Here is a 23,380-nt window from a genome sequence, read left to right on the forward strand (position 1 = left end):
GCAGCTCTGAAACAAACAGGGACCAGGGATGCTCCGACCAGACCTCCGACGCTGTCTATGTTTGAAAGAGAAGATGAAAAGGAAAGGCTGGCAGGACTTGGCGTTGGCACTACATTACATTTCTATTAATAAAGAACAGCAATCAGCTCTGAAATTAATGTGGATCTGTTATCTCTTCACGCACACAAAGAATTTGTGTCTAATGTGTCCGCATGGCCTACGATGCAAACGACGGGGCCAAGTCATTTGGGTTTTTTGTTTCATCGCCTTTGTGCCTTCGCTCTGGTGTGGGTTTGTATGTTTTCCTACAGAAAAGCATGTGCAGTCACGAAGGATAAAGATCTAACTGTCAGCATGGTCCCTCTCTGCATTTCTAGAGCCCAGACAGATGTATTTCATGCGCCTCCAAAATGCAAATTGAAATTTGCCAGTTTCTAGGGTTTGGCCACCTGCTGCACTTTACCACTACTGTTCAATAGACAGGAGTTTGCACATGGTGCAGGTTAAAAGATTTACTGGACTTCAGGCTAAGACACTCCCAAAGTCCTCCACAAATATCAGACACACTGGCAGACGGGAACACTGAGGTACAAATTTCCACACTCTGGTGAAAGAGACCCTGGAGCCTTGAAAAAAGTAAAATAAAATAATGAAAATACACCTCTTCATTTCAGTTTCACGGGATTCAAATGATGTACAAAAATTCCCTGAGCAATTTTCCTGCAGCACAGCTCCCTAATGAGGCTGGGGAAGCAGCTTCTCTCCACACTACCACAAATAGCTACTTGGGACTGAAGGAGCATAAAAGGTAAACTCAGTCTTTCAAGGTGGAAATCATGCTACTGATGCCAAGCTGCTGGTCACAGCTCAGCCATCAGCCAAACACTTTTCCCATGAAAGACCATCCCATGACATACTCTTTATTTTGAGACGTTTTTGGGGGCATGCTAATGTAGGTTTGCTTTTTTACCAATGGTTACTTGAGGTATTGCTTCGAGTTGTTACGTTCAAGCAGTTTCACACTGAATAAACAGTAAGGAAAACATCTGGAATTACTACTTGTCCTATAAAGTTTTAGCACAAACAGGATCTCGTGATATTTAATGATATTGTCTTGGGTGACTGGAAAGCAACCAGAAAGAAATACTTCAGAAGTCTAGAGAAAAATAAAGTAAAATGAATAACCATTACAAAAAGGAGGCAACAAACCAAACAGCTGAGGAGGTGTACACTGATAGGGAATTCGCATTCCTTTTAAAACATTATCCTATGCACTGTCTCTTGTCTGTTCCAGTGACATTGTCTCTCCAGCCATGGCCCATCTAGCTGCTCACAGGCAAAAGACAGAGAGCCCTCCTGGGATCTTGTCACATCCATCTCCCACAGGGAGAAGAAACCTGACAGTGCCTGGGACATCTTGGCAAGAAGAAGCAACAGAGAGCAGCCAAGAAGGGAAGCAGGGAAGAGATGCATCTCTCAGCGGGGAGGAGATGTATCTTGATAGACTCCCCCTCTCCTTCTCCTCCAACCTCCGGGCCCAGCTGGACTCCACGTCCCAACTGCTCTCCCCATTAGGACGGGGGACGTGGGAAGCGCACGGCTGGCAATGCACCCGGCAGGCTCCGAGGGATCCGAGAACACCCTCGGGTTCACAAGCACCCGGAGTTTGCCAAATCATTTCAGCTCATCTCTAATTGTCAGCGATCTCTATTAGCTCAGTAGTGTGGCTTTGACATAAGGATGAACAGAAGGGTTGTTACTGGCTAGTGATAGGAGAGGAGCTTCTGGTCCAAGGAAGAAAAGCATCTTCCATGGCAGAAGGAAAATCTCTTTTTTTCTTTCCCACATAGGCTAAACTATATATGAAAGGCTAACTGACAAAAGACAAAGGGACTACACAACAGGTGCCCATCAGCTTAGACTTTCCCTAATATCATATTAAAAAAAGAAAAAAGGCTTTATGGCTTGCTTCTCAGTATTAAGCAATAACAGATCCATTTTATAATTGTCTCCAAGAGGAATAAGAAAAGGAAAATAGCACCATGTGCATCTCTCACAGTACAGCATGACTCCATTTGAGTCCTCAGCTACAGCAGATAGCTGGTTTGATGGTGGCAGCTCCTTCTCCAGAGTACTTCCCTCTCTGATGACTGGTCCCTGTAAGATCCAGAGCCATGGTGCAACATTCCCCACGCCACCTGAAGCTAAATTTATGTAGATGGAAAGAAAAGGGAGAAGGGAAAAAGAGTCTCGACTACACCGAGACCACACTTTCTCAGATTACACCAAAATTCTGATCTTTCCATGTTATTTCCCTGAACAACAGGCCAAGTTAATAGGACCTAAAAATACCCCAAACACATTTTTGGTTTTGCAAACAGTGTTTCATTCATGCATGTCTGCCCAGTGATGCATCGTTACAATTGCAATGAGACCGCTGCCAACCCTGGAAGAGTATATTGCTCGGCGTACTTGGAATGCTAAAGAGGGACTGAAGTCACACAGGAGGTTAAAATGAGTTTCACTACCCAGAAACGCAAGAGAAATTAAGTCAGGCCTGGAGCTAGAAGTTACTTGAGCTTCCCAAACAGTCCAGGGCCACAGCCACTGATGCCTTAGACTTAAATTTTTGCCCAGCACAAACAGCAAAAGCAACCCTTAGATCCCAGGAGCGGCCTCAGTTGCACGTTAGATCCTGGGATGGAGTCAGGCATTCAGGTGGTAACTGCATCCCCTGACAGCAGCGGGCGGCTCTGCTGCCGGGGATGAGACGTACCACAAACAGGGAACATAAACCAACCCTAAATTAAAGCGCTCCCAACATAACGCAATTACACCACATAATGTTTACTTATCTTATATACACTCAGAGGGAAGATAAATGTCTAGTAAAAACCACAATCCACTATTAAACAGCTATAAAATACTTCGCTGTCTTCCCATTTCAAAAGCTCCCATAGTATAAATAGTGGTCAAAAGTTCAGTGAACTGTCTTGTAGTCTGGTGCTCCATTCAAACCCTGCTATTTCCAGAGAGTCTCCTGACACCGTATCTAATTTCCAAAATGAATATGCTTTAATTTTCCTTCTTCATGCATTGTGCTTTTTCCTCATTTAAAACAGCAACAGCCACTGGCAGTAAAGGACATCACATTTCTGTGCGAGATGAAGCTTTTTTTCCCCCGATATGCAGGAGAATGGCATGGGTCAAGGGAGAAAAAATGTATGCAAAAAACATCACACCCCACTGACCCCAGTATATTTTACATTACAATTTTGCCATTTCCAATATAGGTTCATTTTGCAGTGGACCATATCAGCCATATTTCAGGATTTACACACAAAAAAAAAAGAAAAATCAGTACCTGGAGCATTGTCTGCATACAGTATGTCCTAATGCAATATATGGATTGTCTTATTAATGTGTAGTGTAGCTTGCAGAGAACACACAGGCATGCAGGGAATACTTATGCATGCCAGGGAGGCAGCACAGGTGTACCTATTGGGAACGGGCCTATACATTCAATTATCTCTGCAGGTAATACACAAGTGCATTTTTATGTCTTAAAATCCAGCCTGCTCCACCCCTGAAATCAGGGGGGTTTGTCACGTAAGCCTTCCTCCCCTGAGCCTTAAAGTCCCCAAAATGGAGCACCTGACACAGGTTCAGCCATTTAAGCTGAGGTTGCCATGCTTTCAGTGGGCAGCAAAAGGAGCTTTATCCCCTGGCAGACACTGAAAGGCTTTCTTCCACCTCTAGCACAGGTGGAGATGATTAATTAATCCAGAGCCTGATTGGAAGGGCCCGGAAGGTTCTGGTAGCTTCTCGGGACTTCACTGCCACCCTTTACCCCTGAGGGTTTAAACGAGGGCCAGCTGTGCCTTGTTAACACTGACGAGGTTCTCTGAAACTCTGGCAGTGAAAAATAAAGATGCACCTTTTGTTCTCCCAACCCTCCTCGGAGACCAGGGAAAGGATGAAGTGGAAGCTTGGGGCAATCCCTGTTTTAACCAGGGGTAAAATCCACAGACTCAACAGGAGCATTGCCTGACTAAAGCCTGTAACAATTCTGACTTCATGTACTGCAAAGACCATAATGCTCACAGAACTGGCACACCTGACCATTACAAACAAAATCATCATCTGCTATTTTGACAGAAAATCAAAGAAGTCTGACTTAAGAAGCACCAATTCCCATAAAATCTTGCTGCTCTCTCCGGATGATCAGCTAGGGCAAGGCTCACAAGAAAGACAATACATGCATACAGGTGTCTAAAGGTTAAACATGCCAACAAAGCAGAATTATGGAATGGGGGGTAAATACAGAGAGGAGGGCTTAAAAAAAATTAAAGGAAAAATAATCAGGATCTCACCAGAGAAAGACAAAATCATCATTTTTCACATCAAGCAGCTACTCCATCTTGCAACTGCCACAGAAAGGAGCAACTTCAGGCCAAACAATCATCAAACTTTCTCTGTTTATCACCTCAAAAACCCCTGAAGCTCTGCCACGCTGCAACACTGTAAGACTTTAAGAACAATAAGACTTTAAGACTTACATGAAGCTCAGGGTGGCCCAGGACAAGGAGATCCATGTGGCTGGATGGAGCTGCTCTGAGGGAACGTGGAGCAGCACACAGTAAAGCTGCCTGCACCAGGAGCAAACTGAAGCTCAAACTATGGTGGAAACAGCTCCACAGGTGTTTGGGATACATTAATTAACTCCCTTTAGCTCATTGGCTGTAATCACTCCACACCTGCCAGGAGCCCTGACTCAGCTGACCCTAATTTCTGGTGTGGATCTCCTTCTGGGGTAGATAAAGCTGCTCTAGGTAATTTCAAAGTCCTGGCTAGGGCACTAGTGAAAAAATTTCCTTTAACAGGAGGTAGCTGGAAGATTCCAGGGACAGAGGTGGGGACAGCCTGCTGAAAATGGCCCTAAATGTAATTGCAAGTGCAGCACTTTTTTTTTTGGTGTTATTTTAAGTAGAAAGGGTAAAACATGCAATATTTTCTTCAGCTGTTAGCTCTCCTAAATGTCACGGACAAGCATCCTGTTGCCTGGCAAGTTGTGGACTTGGGGCTCAACAGGTTTGCTTGCTTATTGTCAGCATTTACCTGAACTGGTTTTTAATAAAAGCCTTTGAAGAAAGAAAATCTCCTGCCTGAGACGAGGCGTTGGGAGCCTGAGTGGAGGCCCCTGAGAGTTGCTGAGCTACTTAGTGGCAGTCAGTTGCATCCCTGATATATCCCATTCCTTCATAATTGCAAATCCCCTCGGTGCTGCTCTGCACAGGACCAGCTCTTCTGTCAGTGGTTATTGGATGGGAATTGACGCTGGTGTTTACACATCTACAGTCTCAAGAATTTCAGTATCTCTCTGGCAAACATTGCTGTGTTTCAAGTGGCCAATTTGAACAAGCTGGATGTGGTTGAGGGCAGGACTTGGTCCTTTCCGTATTCATCTAGGGCTTTGAACTTCTCAAAACGAACCTTGGTTTCATAAAATAATAATAATAATAATAATGTTCCCTTTGGCTTCAGAGAACCAGTTCCATCAAAGTACTGACTATTGAAAGTTCAACTGCTAATGGCAAGCTATTTTGAAAAGGGAAAAGTCTGGAGGCAAATTATGAGGGAAAGAATAGATATTAATCATTTTTGAAGTCATTCTGTCTCGGGCATTATTTTCCTTTCTTTTATTATTCGTGATGAGTTTTTTGCTTCAAGGCCAAGTGAATTCACAGGGCCTGACCCATCCAAACACAACCATGACTGTCTGAACAATGCGGCCCAGCCGAGCCTATAGATAAAAAAGAACCCAAATGGAAAGAAAGAAGGAAAAATGATAATTTTTAAACAGTGTATCTAAACAAATATGCAAAAGTATGACCTTTCTTCTGAATTGTTCGTTTCCCAGTACTCTGCCCACTGTGTTGCCACCCTGGTGGGGGAACTGGGGAATGGGAATCCCAACAGCAACCCATTTCATTTGCTGTTTCTCTCACCCCACCTCCCCGGCCTCTAAAGCCACTCTGGTGATGTCAAGCCTCCTTTGGTCAAGGGAAGGCCTCTTACTTTTTCTTTTTCAGCTTAATCCCACAGCTAATGGAAACTCAGTAGTTTCACTCATACCTTGGGTGACCTGCCCAGCCTTTTGCTGCTGCAGGGCACGAGCACACACTGTGAAGTGAACCTGGAGCCATTTGCAGCTCTCTCTGCTGAGAAACTGAAGAGCTTGGAAGAAAAAATCTTAATTCAGGAGAGAGCTTTTTCCCCAAAACTCCCTCGGGAGAGATTTTCCCATGTGGGGTGTGCAAAGCACCAGGACTGCTGCACTGGGACACAGATGGACACCGTGTTTGTGGCAACTTCCTCTTGAAAGAAGCTGTCAGAGCAGAAGCAATGACAATTCCCAGACCTGTCTTCTCCCCCTCCAGTAATTCTCAGCATCCCCAAGTAGCCCCATCTTTGTATGCTGCCAAAATAAAATGGCAGTTCAGGGTTCCCTTTGCTTCAGGGGAAAAATGACCCAACAAAGTTACTTTGGTATATTTACATTTGTAACCATGTTCCCTGTAAGACAGGAGCTTGCAATGGAATTTGGCAACCTTGAAGGCAACCAATGTGCTTTGCTCACTCTGAAACAAACTCAGCAACATGAATCCTCTCTCAGAGCCCACAGATGTGTGCATCTGCAGAAGATGCTGCTAATAATTAATAGAATTGTACAACCCCCTTGATATATAAATACACAGACAGAGCCTCACATTTTGCCTGCTTCTCTCTAACAAATACCCAAACTGAAACAAATTTAACAAGATACATTACACAAGTCTGCAGACAGAAGTTGTATGAAAATTTTAACTCTCTTCAGCAAGAAAGCACTTCTATTTCCAGTAACGCTGGCAGCATATACTGTAGCTAGGCAGCCGCATTTATTTTCAATTATCATTTTTGCCTTTTTATACAGCATAATGAAATGCCTGGTAAATTATACATTTTTGTAAAACACAAACTTGTCTCTTTATTTGCAGCTCAAGTCTTGCAGTATCGTTTTGTCTGCATTAGTTCTAGCTCTTTATGAGAGGCCAATTACTTTTCTTAGCTGCAATATGCAGAGCGTGGTATCTTACTCTTCAGTCCTGGCTGAGACACAGCCTGCTGCAAAATGACCATGTCTAAGGCTCAAACCTTCGGAGAAAAGGTGGGAAAATTCCCAGCACCCTGCTTGCCAAAGCATCACCCACAAATCGTTTGCTCCAGTTTCGATACCTAAGATTTTCAACTCACCCCCTGCTAAAGAAAAGCATATTTTTTTAGGGGGGGAAAAAAAAATGTGTGGAGCTGCTTCCCCCAGTCTCCCTTTAGAAAGATGCTCTCATGGCAGATGGATCTCAATATGCCGTCTCCCAAATCTTAAGCAACTCTGAGAATATAAAGTTCACTTATACCAATGGGCCATATATATCTACACCTCTCGATTCCCTGTCTCTTTAACTGGCACTTTGAACTAGTGAACACCTCTTTAATCTTGCCCCATTATCACCCTAATAGTACCTCCTGATATTCATAAATGTCTAGCAAGACTTTCAGCTATTTGGTATGAAGAAGAAATATCCAGCTAAATTGAGAGAATTACCACATCACCACATAAATCAGTGACAGGCCGCGTGTTATTACAGTTGATTTTTGTTGACAGTTGGCTGTAGGCAGTTGTGTTTCAAATGCCTTTTTTCACTGGGAAATTAAACAAAATTCCATGCAAAATGCAGCCCTCCAGTTCAAAAACTGCAAATCCAAAATTAGCATTTCATACTTTAAAAGGTAGCACAGCACAATTTTCCATTGAAAGGTCTGTACAGTTGTCACAAATGGGTGCTTCACACATGACACTAATGCTACCGATGCCTTTTAAGAAAGCCACCTTTCTCTGATATTATTTTCTTCCCCTAATAATCTGCATACACTATAGTTCATCCCTACGGAAAAGAAAGAGAGCTCACTTACTTATCTCTCATATGGGAGCATTATGCTTTCAGCAATTCAGACAGATAGGCTGGGTGGGAGGGGGGTGGGTTGCCGAATCCTCCGCGATAAGAGGGAACGAATCGTGGCCAGCGAAAGGTTAATCTCCCCTCTCCAAGTCCCTCCTTCCGTGTCAGCATAACCTGGAGAGCAAAGAAAATGCGAGACTTAACAGAGTTGAAAAGACACACCGGCACAAAACACTGTTCCTGCTGGATCGTGTAGCACTTCGCATACAGGGCCACGCGTGACCTAATTAACAAAAAGCCGTTGCTACAAAGTCAGGAAAGCAGCTTGGGTGACACCAGAGAGGACCAGAACTTGCGAAGGAGTGTCTGCTTCCAGCAGCTGCTGATCTGCCAGTTTTTGGCTCGGATATTGCCCGCTGCTAAGCCAATTTTTTAGGGACTCTGGTGTCAGCAAGTTGATCAGGCAGCAGTAGTTGAGACGGAGTGCCTTCCCCTTCTCAAGGCAGGTCCCGGGGGCATTGGCTTTGCCTTGGACAATAGCTTGGAGAACATCACCACCACAAGGAGTTTACATTTTTGGATACAGATATATATATAGATAGATATCTATACAGATAGAGAAAGAGATATATGTAACATAGTGAATTGAAGCAATGCTCTGCTTTCTCCTGGGCACAGGGACAGACATATAATGCAGTTTGTCAGCCAAAAGATGTTAGATGTGTTATCGTGCAAATACTTTGCTGGCAGCTCATTGGCTTCTGGCCACACAGTCCAACATCCTCCGGCCAGAACCACTGGGTTGAAAACCAGATCACCAGCCAATTGCAATCTGGTTCATCTTTCCCTGGTGTTCAAGGGCAGAGGCGTGAGGACCCAGGGATGATGACCCATGTGAAGGATCACCCTTTCTCCCAGCCCTGTCCTCAGAGAGGAGCTAAGGATGGAGAGTCCACTTAGTGACCTCTGAGCTGGGTAATCCCACCGCTTGTAACCGAGAGGAAAATATGTTCATAGTAGCCAGTGCTGATAAAATTAAGTATTTCAGTCAATATTGAAATGGTTTAATCTGAATTCACCATCAGGCATTTTAAACAGCTGCCTTGCTCTCATTTGATCATGGCTGGGTCAAGGTTTAGTTTTTACAGCATGTGCCAAACCTTTCCCTGGTGTAACTTTGCTGACAGAACCAGACAAGATGTCCAAGGGAGCCTGGCCCCAATCATCCATGGTGTGTCACCCATACAAAAAAAAACCTCTTGACACTCTGCAAGTGGTTGGATTTGCACCTGATTACAGGCAAAGACTAAATTAATGGAGTCAAATAATCACAGTGAGATACTGGTTGCTTACCAGTTGCCCTGCTGGGGAAAAAGTACAAGGCCAAGAAAGATGGAAAATGGAAGCACAAGAGAAAACAGAGAATATGATGGATCAATCCTGTGTTGCCTGTTGAGGAGAGGTTGGAAACAGGACAAAGCTTTGCTGTTGAGTGAGCTGCATCCTATAGAGAGTGACTGAATGATTTAAGATAGCACTTGTACAACATTGGAAATATTTATACTTAAGATCTGTAGGGAATATAATAAAAGGGATTATGCCACTAATATCTTTTCTTCTAACTCTATTTAATATCTTAGTATCTGATTCCTAGTGAATATTTTTTGCAAATTTTCGAAACACACAAGAGGGACCAGCTCCTTGGGAAAACCAGGCAGTGAGGAGGCACAGACCAAACTGGCAGCGTGAAGGAACGTGGTCCAGGGGGAAAACAATTTCCCCACCAGAAAATGCCCAACAAAACACAAAGCAGTAAAAACAAAGGCAGGTTTTAAGTACAGAGCTGCCCACTCTGATAAAGATGGGAAACCACAGTGCATGGTCACTGGGGAGAAGAGGCTGAGCTGAACGAGGCAGTATTGCCAAGGATAATGCTTGAAACGACGTCTGACAAGGACTGCAACTGGAGGCAGAAGGTGACTCAGTTTGTGTATACAGACAGGTATTTTGTGTCACATGAACTCCTGAGAAGTGTGGCAGCTACCTGTGCCTTCAGAGGTGAGACAGGTTGCTCACTCCATGGTACAGGAGAGCCCTCCTCCAGGTCCATGCTCCTGCAAGGAGAACACGGAAGGGCTGATGGAGAGGAGGGAGAGTTGGGAGCACATGTGCATCCTCACCTGAACTAGAGGAAAGCATCACAGGTGTCAGGGGCTGACAAAGAACACACAAGGGCTTTGCCTGAGGAGGAACCCAGTGGCAAAGCCCAGCTGTGGCAAAGCTGATGTTGTGGCAAGGCATCCCACTGCATCAAACAGCAAACTCACAAGTCAGCAAACTCACCTAAAGAACACATCAACAGCAGAAATTATTTTTAAATGGAGAAGATGGGGGGGTGGTGGGAGCAGGTGAAGGAAAGGAAGTACAGGGACCCTGACCAACAGTCACAGCAGAGCAGGTCTCTCCAAAGAGCCTGCACAGCTTTGGAAATGGAAAGACTTCTCATGCTGTTCCTTGACATACAGTTCTTGAAAACATTTGTCTCTTCAAAATTTCTGGGTTTTGACCTTCACAGCTCTGGGAGCGGAATGCCTTCTCATGCTGTTCCCTGACATGCAGTTCCTTGAAACATTTGTATCTCCAAAACTTCTGATTTTGGCACCCCTACAGACACTGTGTAAAGGGGAGAGCCGCCGGGTTTCTTGTTTCAGTGGATGTAATGGGTGCAAGTCATCCCTCCACTCATCTGGCATCATTTTCTGCACAGCCCAGGTGATTACATCCAACAGTAATTTTTGTACCAAACCCAGCAAGATGCGATGAAATCCCAGTGCTTGTTTCACGGAGACATCCGGCTTCGACTGAAAGATCGCACTCAGCTTTGGATCATAAGCCTGGGGATGTCATAAGAACAAGTCAATTATTCCACAAATGAAGGGAAATACTTTTCAAATTTTAGCTGAACTAAGTAAAGAAGAGAAACAAATCTGTAAACCATCAAATGGTGTGTCTGTTTATAATTATTATCATGCAAGAAATATTATGTTAGTTGAGCAACATAATTTTTTGTGTGTTTTGGGATTTCCTACTTTGCATCTTTTTGCCTACAGATCTATATCTCCAGAGCAGATAATTTTTTTTTCCTGATGCCTCATATAAATGCCTCCTGACAGGAAATTTTTCCTTTCAAAGCACAGTACCTGTGGCTGCGTTTGGAAAATGCAGTTCAAATACTATACTTTGTTCTTACAAGTTGTGAGTAATATCCAGGCTCGTTCACGTGGCGAGAGCTGTGCTCATGACAGGAATCTTGGAATAATGTCAGGTGGCCGTCGCTCACAGGTCTCAGGCTCTCCTGACTCCAGGCTCATCCATATTAGCAGCTGAAGCTGTATTAACTGCTGGCCAAATAACAGAGGTATGGAGGCTTAATGCACTGTCTCCAGCTGAGGTGCCCAGCAAACTCTTCTGGGAAAAAATAAATTTATAAAATATCCTAAGGGAGATGTGAGAATCGGAGCTGAAATTTAGTATTTTCCGACTGCTCTCACCCTTCCTCCTGGGACTGCCGCTGATCTTTGATCACTTCCCTCATTTACAAACGCTGTCATCTCGCCATTCTCCTTCTACTCCGTATCATTAATACAAATCTGGAAACAATGGCTTTCTCACTGCTAAAACATTGCAACATCCCACTATTTGTTTCCTCTTCTAAAATGGATCATTCATTATAACCCATATCCCCCAAAGAATTTTATCACTTGAAACCTGTTTGCAGTGAATCTAAAGTAGCCGGAAAATCATCTCCTCAGAAATTCCTGCGTACGCTGGAGCCGACTTCTCCTGGAAGCCCAATAAAGTGCCGAGTCCCTCTGCAGGCAATATCCATTTTTCTTCTTTCTGATACAGTCTCCAGCAGTAACCCCTGCAGCTGTGCACGATCCATTTTTTTTTTCTGCTGCTGCTGAAATTCACTGCTCAGCCACGTTAGCTCTTGTACCCACTTCATCCCGGAGAGTTGCGATAATTGCCTCCTTGCTTCACCGTTCCACCACCTCCATGCTTATCGCAGAGGTCAGCTTTTCTTTTATCTCTCCTATAACCAACTCGTTATTTGCTGCTTTCTCTTGCAAGGGACAGGCTGCTGCTCCCTGACTCCTGCCCCGCTCCACTTTTCCTCGTGTTTGCGCACCTGGTTTGAATATTTCTTCCCGAAAGGACATTTCTACCTCTCAGCATTTGAATGTAGTATTTTACTTTGTTGTCCATCATCCCCAGCAGCAGCAGAGGTTTGGGTGAACACCGACCTGTCTGATGGAGTTTCACTAAAATACTTACACCTGAGGTTCAGGAACTGTGCGAGCAGGGATTTTCCCAAAAGATCTGGGAAGCAATGAGGATCATGAAGGGGTTTTGTAACAAACTAAACAGTTGTAACGTGCCCACTGCTTTTTAATTCTGGAAGGTTACGCAACCTAGTAGTGTTAAAATATGTTAAAAGTGAGGCTTGGGACCCAAATTACCAAAATGCTGCTGGAAAAGAAATGCTGAATATAAAACCAAGTTATGCAGAAAATGTTCTGTGCTGCTAAGGGTAAAAGCAGCTGTGGCTATGCAATATTTACCATCATGGAAGCTCAGACCAATGCTCCCTTTGAACTACTCACAGTAAAGAATAAACGCCAATGCCAGCACATGCATGGGTGAAAATTTAAAGTGCGTGAAAGGGCAACCACCTCTCACTGTTTTACAAGTCCCCAAACTATCAAAACTGTTGGAGCCACTCAAAAAAAAGATGCAGATGATCAAACTCTGGGCTAACCCACAGAACTGGGGAGGACTTTTCCTTGGGACACACAGTTTTTTGAAGTAACAGCAAATTCTGGACAACTGAGGCGTGGGTAATAAGGTCTGGGAAGTGCAGGCAGAATCAGGGTTGCTAAAATCAGCCTTGAAGTGTCACTCACAAATTGTCACCAAAGCACTGTGAGAGGAGCACAGACAGGGCAACTTTTGCAGAGATACTAATGACACTCGTACTTCCAGGGGCTTTCAGAGGATATTTTGTGCTCGTTTCCCTGTTTGAAAATGTGCCTCTCCACGTAACACAAGAGGTCTTCACATTTTTAAATAACACATCCACTCATGTAAAATATCTCCTCCACTGCTCCATGGAGCAGCAGTGATGCTGTCTGGAAATACAGGCATTTTCTGGAAATAAGGGTGTCTCCAGCTTTTCAATCCATGCCAGCTTAATGCAGCTGAACTTCTAATCAATGATAACTCATTGTAATATTGAGGACAACACTGACCATGCACACATGCATAAAAACCCCAATTCTTTGCTGTGCTTAATGCCATCATGAAGTCCACACAAACCAGGAGGTCACACACTCAGCACATCAGGACAAAGCACTATGGCTTTATCCTGAGGCCACCAGAACAGCAGAAGAGGGAGAGTCTAGTCCCGCATCTGCCACCAGCCAGCCCAGCAACCCTGAGTCACTTTACTTCCTTTTTCCCCTCCACCATTGTCTATTTAAATCTGAATCTCTGTGAGACAGCAAATGTTTTTCTTCAATGGGGTGTGCACAGTTCCTGCCATGGTGGGACTCGTGTCTCAGCTGGGACCTTGAGGTATTGGGGCAAGAAATCAAGCAGAAAGAGCAGGTGAGAAGCAGCACCTCTTGGCCTCAGCAGAAATCTGATTTCAGAGGTGGCTTGTTTTAACCAAAGAGAGCAAAATATGCCTGGGTATCCTTCAACTTCAAGCATTACTTGCTACCTTTGTTTCTTAAGATGAGTGAAAAGGCAGCCTGTGCTACCATGGTGGAGAATTTAGGTTTTGCAAATTACTCTGTTTCTTTGTCCCAGAGACCAAGCTGGGGGCCATCTTTTCATGAAAGGTCCATGAGTGTGCCAGCCACCTCTCACTTCTCATTTTGCTTTCAGAAAACACAGCGTTAAGGCACAGAGTCTCCTGAGCCCAGTGGGACCTCGACCACTGCCATTTGAGTAGCAGACAGACACCAAAAACATCTGCAGAGCTACTGGGGCGTGTGGTGGCCACTCCACATCCGACACCTGCGATGCAGGGCCCGGTGGAAAGCCCCGTGGCCAGATCAAAAGCAGGGCTGGCAGTCTCAGCAGCAGGTCTGCTGACATGTCATGTCCCAGCATGGAGGGGACATTCAGGGCCAGCTCTCAGGGGCAAAACACTCCAAGCACAAACATCTTCTTGTCCCACAGGGCAACTGGTGCCAATGCAGCATAAACTGCCCCGGTGGCAGCAGGGATGTGACATCGTTGGTTCTTGCAGGCAGAGACACCATCCATGTGCCCAGAGCCAGAGCATGACCCACCAAGCTGCTGCCTGTGCCTGGGGACAGCTGAGCCCCAGCCTGGCCAGGATGCTCCCACGTCCTAGGAGGAGCTTTTTCCTCCTGCACCTCCTATCACCCACGTTTAGGAGCACCACCATTGCACTTAATGCATTTGCAAGACCCTGTAATGGCTAAATTACTTCACATGAGTGGGCATGAGGAAACCCCACTTCTCCTTCACGTACTTGTAACTTTGTACCTGTTTCTGCCTCCCAAACATATTGGTGCTGCTTGTCGTGGCTGTCCCTGCGGATGTGGGCAGGGGTGTGTTCAGCTTCTCATCTGAAACATTTGCATGAGTGGCCAGTTTCCTCTCCCCCCACCGGGGACAGGAGTATCTTTCTCTCACTTCTCTATTTCATCGTGATTTACACAAGTAAGTTCAAAAGGGCAGGATGAGGGTCTGACATCCTGATGCTTTGGCTCACGCCCGTGAAAAGTTATTGGCGTCAGTACAGCTGAAGCTGCTTGTTTCCCCTCCAGCCTCTTTAATTTCTGTTCTTTTGCCACATATCAACAAGCTTTTACATTCCCTTGCTAACTACTTTGTTTCTCACACTCACAAAAAAACATATACATGCCTATACATACTCATACACACCCAAACATACATCTACACACCCATACAGGCCATTTATCAGCTAACTTTGGAAAATGATTTATCTACTCAAGATATGTGGAGGTTGTGGCCTTCAGCCTGACTGGCTTTTAAAAAGCTAGCAATGATAGATATTGTAATAGTTTTTACCAGATTAACATAAAGATTTTGGTACTGAGGAGTTTTTTTCTTTCTTTTTGTCTTGTGCCAAAGACCATGGTTTGCACTCTGCATTTTTTAGCCCAGTAAAAGTTGTGTTATGCGTGGTACCTTAAATTCCCCATTCTCCAGCCCAGAGCAATCTGTCTCTGTGTGTCACACTCCCAGTCTCCCCGTCTGAGTACCTATAAAGGGAGTGCCAAATAAAATGTTGTGAACGCTGCTCTCCGTTCTCGCTCACTACAACTTTGTTGAATTTGCCTAGGTTTACACCTATTACAGCTCAAAGACTGTTTGCTTCTCCCCTGCAGGGTTGTGGAAGCAGCAAAAGTAGTGGGGAAGGAAAATCTTCAGACCAGCTCACTGCTTTCTCCCTTTAAACTGCTGAACAGAAGGACTGAAGTCTCGAAGTTTTATTTTTCTCTGGGTTTTTTTTATGACTGGCTGCCACAACTAAAAATGCCTCATTCTGTATCAGCAGCTTTAGTCACGCTGATAATTCAGATTTCCAGGCAAGATGATCCTTCCTTATGGTTTTCCTCTAACAACAAGAGTTCAGATAATTTTAATCTAACAATTGACTTCATTCTCTCATTTGAATTTTCCTTTTCCCCAAATGGCAGAAGAAAAAAAAAAAAAAGAGGGGGAAAAAAAAAAAAGAAACACAATTTTTATTGCATGGAAAATGCCTGAGGGGAATGAACTAAATTCAGCACTAACTTGCAAAGGCAGATTTTAAAGTTGCAAAATCAGAGCACAATTTGGCCCAATATTCTGTTTCGGCGTTTGGCTCAGCAGAGAAACCGGGACGTGTTTTTTCCTGCCCGTGAATTATTGTTAAAATGAAAAATGAGTTTTCATAGACAGGGAAGTATCATTGCTGCAAGCAAGCATGAACAATGCTGAATCTCAGTCATGCATAAAACCCAAGAAGTGGCCAAAAAAGCTCTTTTCTGAGAAAGCTGGCAATCCCTGCATTGGAAAGTTGTGCGGTCCCCCACGCCAACTTGCTTTACCAGCGCCGTCTGTGGAAATTGCTCTCCTTGAAACAACATCTACCTAATTTGTAGCAGTTAATAACTAACAGCATATAATTTTAAATCCCAGCCACACTTTGCTAGTTCCTGCTTTTAATTAAACCTGACTCGTAACAATGCGGGAAGCGGGGATTTGATAGGTGGGATGCTGGAGCCGCAGCCTGGGATGAGCAGGGCCGGCAGTGGCAGCACTACCCCATGTGTGCTGGCACGGGCACGCCTGGCAGGACCCCCATCCACTTCTCCTAAGTGTGCATATTAATTCAGAGTCCTGCCAATCAGGGCTGGTTACTATGGTAATGGTGGGTCTAAACTAATCAAGAGCCACTCACCCTTCTCTGCAAGCAGGGACGAAGAAGTCCGTGGTCAGAATCCAACTGCAGAGCTCCTCTGGACTGAGAGAGCAGGACAGACATGTGATAGGAAGTTAGTGATGTATTAAAAATGCGTGTTAATTAGTGAAATTTTTAAAAATACAGCTTTTTCTTGGTATGCAAGTGGCAGGAGGGCTGGAGCGAGCAGCTACCACCTCCTTGCCTCTGCAACCCCTACATATCCTCCAACAAGACCAAGAAACAAAAAGTGCTATATGTTACAGGGCATCCTGAATATACTGTGTAACAGCAGCTTGGACATCGCTCAGGCTTTAAAGCAGAGATTTTCACGGGCCTAGAGCAGATCTGTGCCCCTTGCTACAACTGGAACTCTGCATAGGGAATTCCAGAGCAGTTTGGACCGAAGGTCCATGCCCATCAGAGCTCCATCTCACAGGAGGCGGCTGAGTTTTGGCGTGCAGAGTCTCGAGGCGATTCTCTATCTGCTCCTGAATTTGTTTTGCAATTGCAGTATGTCTCTGTCCATGTGCCATTAAGAGCTCAATTCTTTTATTCACCACCCCCTCCCTGCCTTTTTAAAACATCATGTTTATGCAAGTGGACAGGAGGCTCTCATATCTGGGTCACACGTTTGCTGGAGGTCATTGAAAGGCTACAAAATGGAGCATGCCTAATTCTGCTATTTCAGAAGTTTTCTCACATGTACTCAAGACAATTATGCCTATTAAACGAGTTCATTAAATTTCAGAAATCCTTTGAAATTCTGACATACCAAAAAAACATGCTGAACTCTTTCCATTTCTTCCAACACCTCCTACAAAGGCTCTAATCCAAGGAGGTCCTGAGCACTGGAGCTTGGCCGCCTGTTATGTGGACAACATATTGAGCATGTCCTGTCTCCACTGCAAGCTGAATAAACTAAGTAAATAAACCAGAGCATCAAGGACCATTGAGTGACCTTTTGCAGCATCCCTGTCATTGGCCCAAGCACCACTCTAGTGAGAATAATTTAGAGACACGGGATAAATGTCACCGATGCTCTTTAAGAGCTGTGGGGTTTGCGATGGGATGGGACATGCGAGGCTTTTCCAGGACTGAGAGTTGGCTCAGTGCTGAGCTGCAAACATCAGGGATGCAGGAGGAAAGCAAAGGCAGGCTCCATGTGCCCTTGTCAACTTCTCTGAGGCTGCTCCATGGGACATCCTGGTCTCTGCCCTCCCAAAGGAGCACAAGGACTGTAGGACACTTCTTAGGCTAAGACACACACGGACAAAGAGGGCACAACCAAGCCATTTAGCACAGGCAGAACCATTCTGTTGGGAAGCAGCTTTTCCCACAACGAAATGTTTTGACACTCAAAGGTACTGAGCTCAGTACCTGCCTCATGAGTAAACAGGAGCAGTGGGTGCTCACTCATTGCAATCACATCCCACAAATACACAGGTGCTAATACCACTCACAAACGCCTTCCTGTAAGGAGTACTACAATACATGAAAACAAAAGTTAATAGCTCACTGCTGCAATATTATTAATACACAGTCATCAGGTAACGGGATTGGTTCAGCAAAAAAAAAAAAATAAATAAGTATTGCTTGTGGTATCGTGCCTCTGAGCAGCACTGTCACTTCTGGGGAACCCTGTTATGTCCTGGTAGCAATGTGGAAATTAAAATGTACACAAGCTGATAGCTCATTAGGAAGTGTTTCTTTTTGGTGGGTAAGAGACCATTTATCATCGTTGGCCCACACCAACAATCAGCTTTGGACAGAAGCCACCTTTACTAATGAACGGGAGGGAGCGGTTTTTAATCTCTCCAAGATCTCTTATCAATTGATTTTGGATGATGTATGGTAGGTTTTGTTCTCCAAGAATTACAGTACTCCTCAAGTGCCAGCAGAGACCCAATATTTTTTTTGGATGGCTTTGTCTGCTGACACTAAGCCATTTGGTCTTGACACCACAGTGATCTCCCTGCAGACTCTCTGCTACTGTCTCACACTATCCTTGTCTCCCTGGACTTGCATCATCCTGCCTTCCCTGTGATCACACTAACTCGGGTTCAAACAAACAAACAAGGAGATGGGAATAAACCAGCTGATACTTTTGACTAATTTTAGCCACAAAATACTAAACCAGCTCTTGTGCTTGCTGATACTGGGAGAATTAACTCCCATCAAGTCACACCAAGCCCTTGAACGCTACCTGTGTACGAAGGTGGCCAGGAGGCATTATACTGGCATTGAAGAGAGAGCCTTTGATCAGGTCCTCAGGAAATACTTCCTCTGTCTTCCTGAAGTGTAACTTTAGACCAGGCTCTACCAAGGCCACTTCACTCTTTTGTGCATCCCCTTGAGCTCACTGGTGAATGAGCTGAAACCTGCTCTGTTTCCTTTACTAGGTGGCACGTGTCAAGGATCCCTGCGATCACTTTTATTACTTGCTTTATCTAAAGAGCTCCTTGCAGGAGCCCAGGGTGTCAGTGGTCACGAAAAGAGCATTGCTGGAATACAACAATATTTTATACCCTCTGGGTCAGACAATTAACCGAGTCCCATTAGCAGCTCGAGTCTCAGGCCTGGATCCAAGCAATAGCAAAGAGGTGTCAGCTCTCCCTCAGGAAAGTGGGAAGATCAGTCTCCTCATGGAATTCATCCAGATGCTGGAGAAAGGCAGGAGAAAGGCAGGAGAAAAGCTGAATAAAGAAATACACTTTGCTGTGTCTACCACTCTTTTCAGACTCACTTCTGATGGAAAGCTGCTGGAAGCCTGGTGGCTCTGCCCCATGTGTTTAGAAGGACAGCAGTGGGTGCTTTAAGGGGTCTGGGTGGATGGAAGATCTCTATAGCAGGTCTCCTAAACTCTTTCAAATTTCTTACATAGCTCCAATGAGGACTCAGTCTGGCTGCTTCATAAGCCAAAGAGAAATTCTGTGATCACTGCCGTTGGGCAGCTCCTTAGTCCTTGAATCTGCTTTACCAGCTTTCACAGGATCATCACTGAGGATTTGATCCTAGGTGAAAAGCAAAGAAGACGGGGAGAGCAGAAAAATGGGACAAGACAGAGAAATCAAACACTTTGTTTTGGTCAGCTGCTTCAGGATCTGAGCCTGGTATAGGAGGAAGGGCCACAGTGACCCTTCTAAGAGAAAATCCCTCAGCTCCTACAGATAAACACGCACATGGAGTGGCTCTTCTGCTCCAACACCTGGATTTCCACGTCTCCTCATTATAATCAGCTCTAGGAGAATAATGTCATATAAGATGTCAAAAACAAGAAGCAACATGCTAGAAGAGTGCCACTTGGAAATAAAGCCCTGCTTTTATTGGATAGCTGATCTGCTAAAAGCAGTTATTTGAAATATCTGCAGATCGTTGGGATCCGTGAATAATTGCTATCTGCACATCTCAAATTCTTTACAGTTTTGCTGTTACATAGCTGTGCATGTCTATAAATAGTAGAGCAATGTCGCTCACTGCATAATACAGTCTCTGTGTTTTTACAACTCATCATGAACTTCTATGTAATTTATTTTTTATTGAAGAATTCCAATTAATGGCTTCCTGGTGATTTTAAAGCCTCAAATTATCAGTCTCTGAAAACAAAGCAGAGAACATAATTATCATAAACCGAGAATTTTTCATTTTGAAGCTTATCTGTTTGTGCTAAGTATCTTGTCTGTAAGTAATTAGTGCCTTTATTTTTTTCAGTAAAAATAATGACCATTCTATGCTGCACATCCAAATTTCGTTAACTGCTAGATGTACTGTATACATTATATTTGAAAATGCACCACCTTGGACCAGCTTTAAAGTATTTCATCAAATGATAATGGCAACAACAAAATACATCTGTTTTTTGGAATAAATTATGTGACATATTAAAAAAAAAAGCTATTATATCTTTTTCTCTTCTAAGAGTAAAAGCCTTTCAAAAATATGCACTTATTTATTACCATGGTGGCATAGGCTGATGGTTAGCTGCTTTTAGGCTATTTATAATTTCCAACTGCTGATAAGAACTGATCAGATGATCGTACAGATATACAGAGCACCCTTTACTTGGATATCTGTCCTTGTTTAGCATGTGCAGGAGCTCAAAGCCAGGAGCAAACCAAACCAGGACTGCAAGCTGAGGTAGGTAACAGGAGGAATCTGCAGCATCCTCTCACAAGTGGTCCTTGAAGGGATGAAATTTAAACACAACACATGGTACAGTGAGATCCTGCTCCTGAGCGGTACCTGGGGAGGTGGAGTGGATGGAGAGTGTGAGTATCTACAGTCCCTCTAGTGCCAAGAGCAGATTTGTGCCACTGATGTTTTCATGACACACAGAATTTTACTGGTGTTTCCCGTACAGTCTCCCTTGGATGCTCCGTGTTTGCAGGTGGGATGACTTTTCCCAGCTCCAGGTAAATCAGTTTATAACCCACGAGGGCTTGTCCTGCCTGCCATCATTTAGTTGCTGCACAGCTCCCCATTAGACTTGGGCAGTTCCTGTACTACACAGGCCACTCAGAGACATCGAGAGTCCCCCACAGCACAGGTGGAAGGGAGACCTTGGCACAGATCTCTGGTCCCACATTTGCTCTGCACATCCAGAGCATCCCCTAAACATCCACAGAGGAGGGTGGGGACCAAGCCCGAAATGAGAACGAGCATGCCATGTACCAGCCTTCCTCAACATCACCACGAGTCTAACACACAGAGCACTGCTTTATTTCCCTGTCTTGTACTGTAATGCCTTTTCTATTGTGGCATCAAGCAATGGAATCACATAGTCAATAATCCTGTAGTAATGCATGTCGGATAAAGCGAAGAGGAATGAATTAGGAAGGCAATGAGGATACTTCCCTACAAGAATATGTTCCCAGTGATCTGTGGACTCTCCTCAAGTGCAAGCTCATTTCCAGGTTCCCCCAGACTGTTAATCAAATAACACTTCCAGCCTAAGACAGGCTGGTCTCTACCAGACACTGCAACCTCTCCAATGACTGCAAACAGGTATGAAGCAGCTCCCTGCTTTCACTTTTATATGGAATCCTGCTGATTGCAGTAGAAAATTGCTAAAGACAGTGAATTTGAAAATTAACCCAAGGTAAAATACTAACTCCATAATTTTAAACCATAAATAAACATGCCTTAAAAGTCTCAAGTCAAGTTACAGTAACATCAGCTCCCCTCACTGGCTGGCTCCTCACTCTGTGCACCATCCCCGCTTCTTATATCGGTTGGATGGAGAATGTCCCTCAACATCTGAAGGGGGTTTAAGGTCCCTTCCCAGCCTGACCACGGCACAGATCAGAGCTGGTGACTGTCCAGTCCCAGCTCACACTTCCTCAAAGCAAGATCCCCAGCTTCACTTCAGAGTTCCCTCTCATTTTGGCAGACATCCAGGCCAGCTGCTAAAATAAATCTTTTCTTTTTTCCCCTGTGAGCCCTGATGTTCTCCTACTGGAGAAAGGTAGCAACAGTGGTGGTGTTTCTTGGCTTCTGTCCTATACTGTGTGATCCACCCCGAGCCACCTCTCCCCACGTCTCCAGACCGCATTCCCAGGCTGCAGGATGAAGGGGAGCCGCGCAGAGCTCGCCGTCCGCCTCGCAGTCTCTTTGCTTCCAGGCACTAAGTAAATGTCAGCTTTTTTTACTGTGTTACATACATTGTTAATTTTAAAAAGAAATCCAATATCATTGTTTTTCATGCTAGCTGAGGTGATTCTGAAATTTAATAAAAATAGTGGAATTTTTCATTAATGGCAACCAGGGGTTTAAGCTACCACTAACTTTCCACAGTGGCAAGAGCAGATAAAGGGAGGTCATCCTCATCTTGTCACATTACAACTGTCCTCAGTCACAATTCAATGGCAAAGAATTCAAATGCAGTGCTTTTTGCTTTACTGAATTAACACAAAAAAAAACTAGTGCAAGGCATTGTACCTAAAGCACCCATAAATGCAAGCACCTAAAAACAACCCAATAATGTTTTCTATAAGAGAAAAATGCAAGGGCAAGGAAATGATATGAAATACTCCTTCCTAGTCAGGTGTTTCTGTCACTCCAGATCTGGCAGGGAGGGACACATTAGGTTATTAGGGTGAATGGTTAAAGCATCCTGCAGACTCATCCAGCTTTGGTGGCAGCCCATCCTAAAGGGAATCCTTCTCCAGTGGGTACCCAACTGCACTACAGAACCGACCAGGGAGGTGCTCTTAGAGGAATTACTACACCATAACTTGTACTATCCAAGTATCTTAAGAGTAGATACCAGCTTGGACTTTGCCTTCCCTGACTGCAGCTCTGTGGTCTGCCACCACCACATCAAGGATGAAAACTAAGGGGAAGAACGTGAAAAAAATATTTTGCTTTTAAAGTATATTTTCTTTATGGCTGTTATTGGGGAAAAAAAACCAACCTTACATTAAAACTACACTGCACAGCGTTTGTTCTTTCGACTTTGTTGTTGTAAAAGGGCTCCCCAGGTCTCACCCATATCTGAGGCCAAAGTAAGTAAGGTCCTTCCTCTCCCCCAGCTCTTCCATTACTAAATCAGCAGTTTATCATCCCTTCTCCCAAGGCCACCGCTGAGTGGCCACCTTACAGCACATTAGCAGTCAGCAGAAAAATCGGGAAAGTCAGCCAGTGGCCATCCATGCTGCACATGGGACTCGGGGCAGGACCAGCCAGACACCCATCCACTTCCCAGCCAGGTCATCCAGCAATCAAGCAAATGCTTTTCCTGAGCCTCTTGGTGGGTACATAACCAGAGAAATGCAAGAAGAACAAAATCTGCTCTCTCCACAGTGATGACACCCCATGGACATTTGCAGTCCCTTTTATATGTAAAGATCTGTATAACTGCTCCTGAGGTTGGTGG

General features: G+C 44.5%; 1 long non-coding RNA gene across 2 annotated transcripts in view; it reads right to left on the reverse strand.

Annotated features, from left to right (window-relative positions):
* LOC135412331 (uncharacterized) overlaps positions 1-23,380 on the reverse strand; it is a 274,161-nt gene that overhangs the window by 138,294 nt on the left and 112,487 nt on the right. For both annotated transcript variants that reach the window (XR_010429581.1, XR_010429582.1), the window contains 2 exons: positions 16,507-16,569; positions 8,011-8,171 (listed from right to left, as the gene is read on the reverse strand). This is a non-coding gene — a long non-coding RNA (uncharacterized LOC135412331). The remainder of the gene's footprint in view (positions 1-8,010; positions 8,172-16,506; positions 16,570-23,380) is intronic.

This window comes from Pseudopipra pipra, chromosome 3 (genome assembly GCF_036250125.1).
Source record: "Pseudopipra pipra isolate bDixPip1 chromosome 3, bDixPip1.hap1, whole genome shotgun sequence".
In the NCBI taxonomy this organism is placed as follows: domain Eukaryota; kingdom Metazoa; phylum Chordata; class Aves; order Passeriformes; family Pipridae; genus Pseudopipra; species Pseudopipra pipra.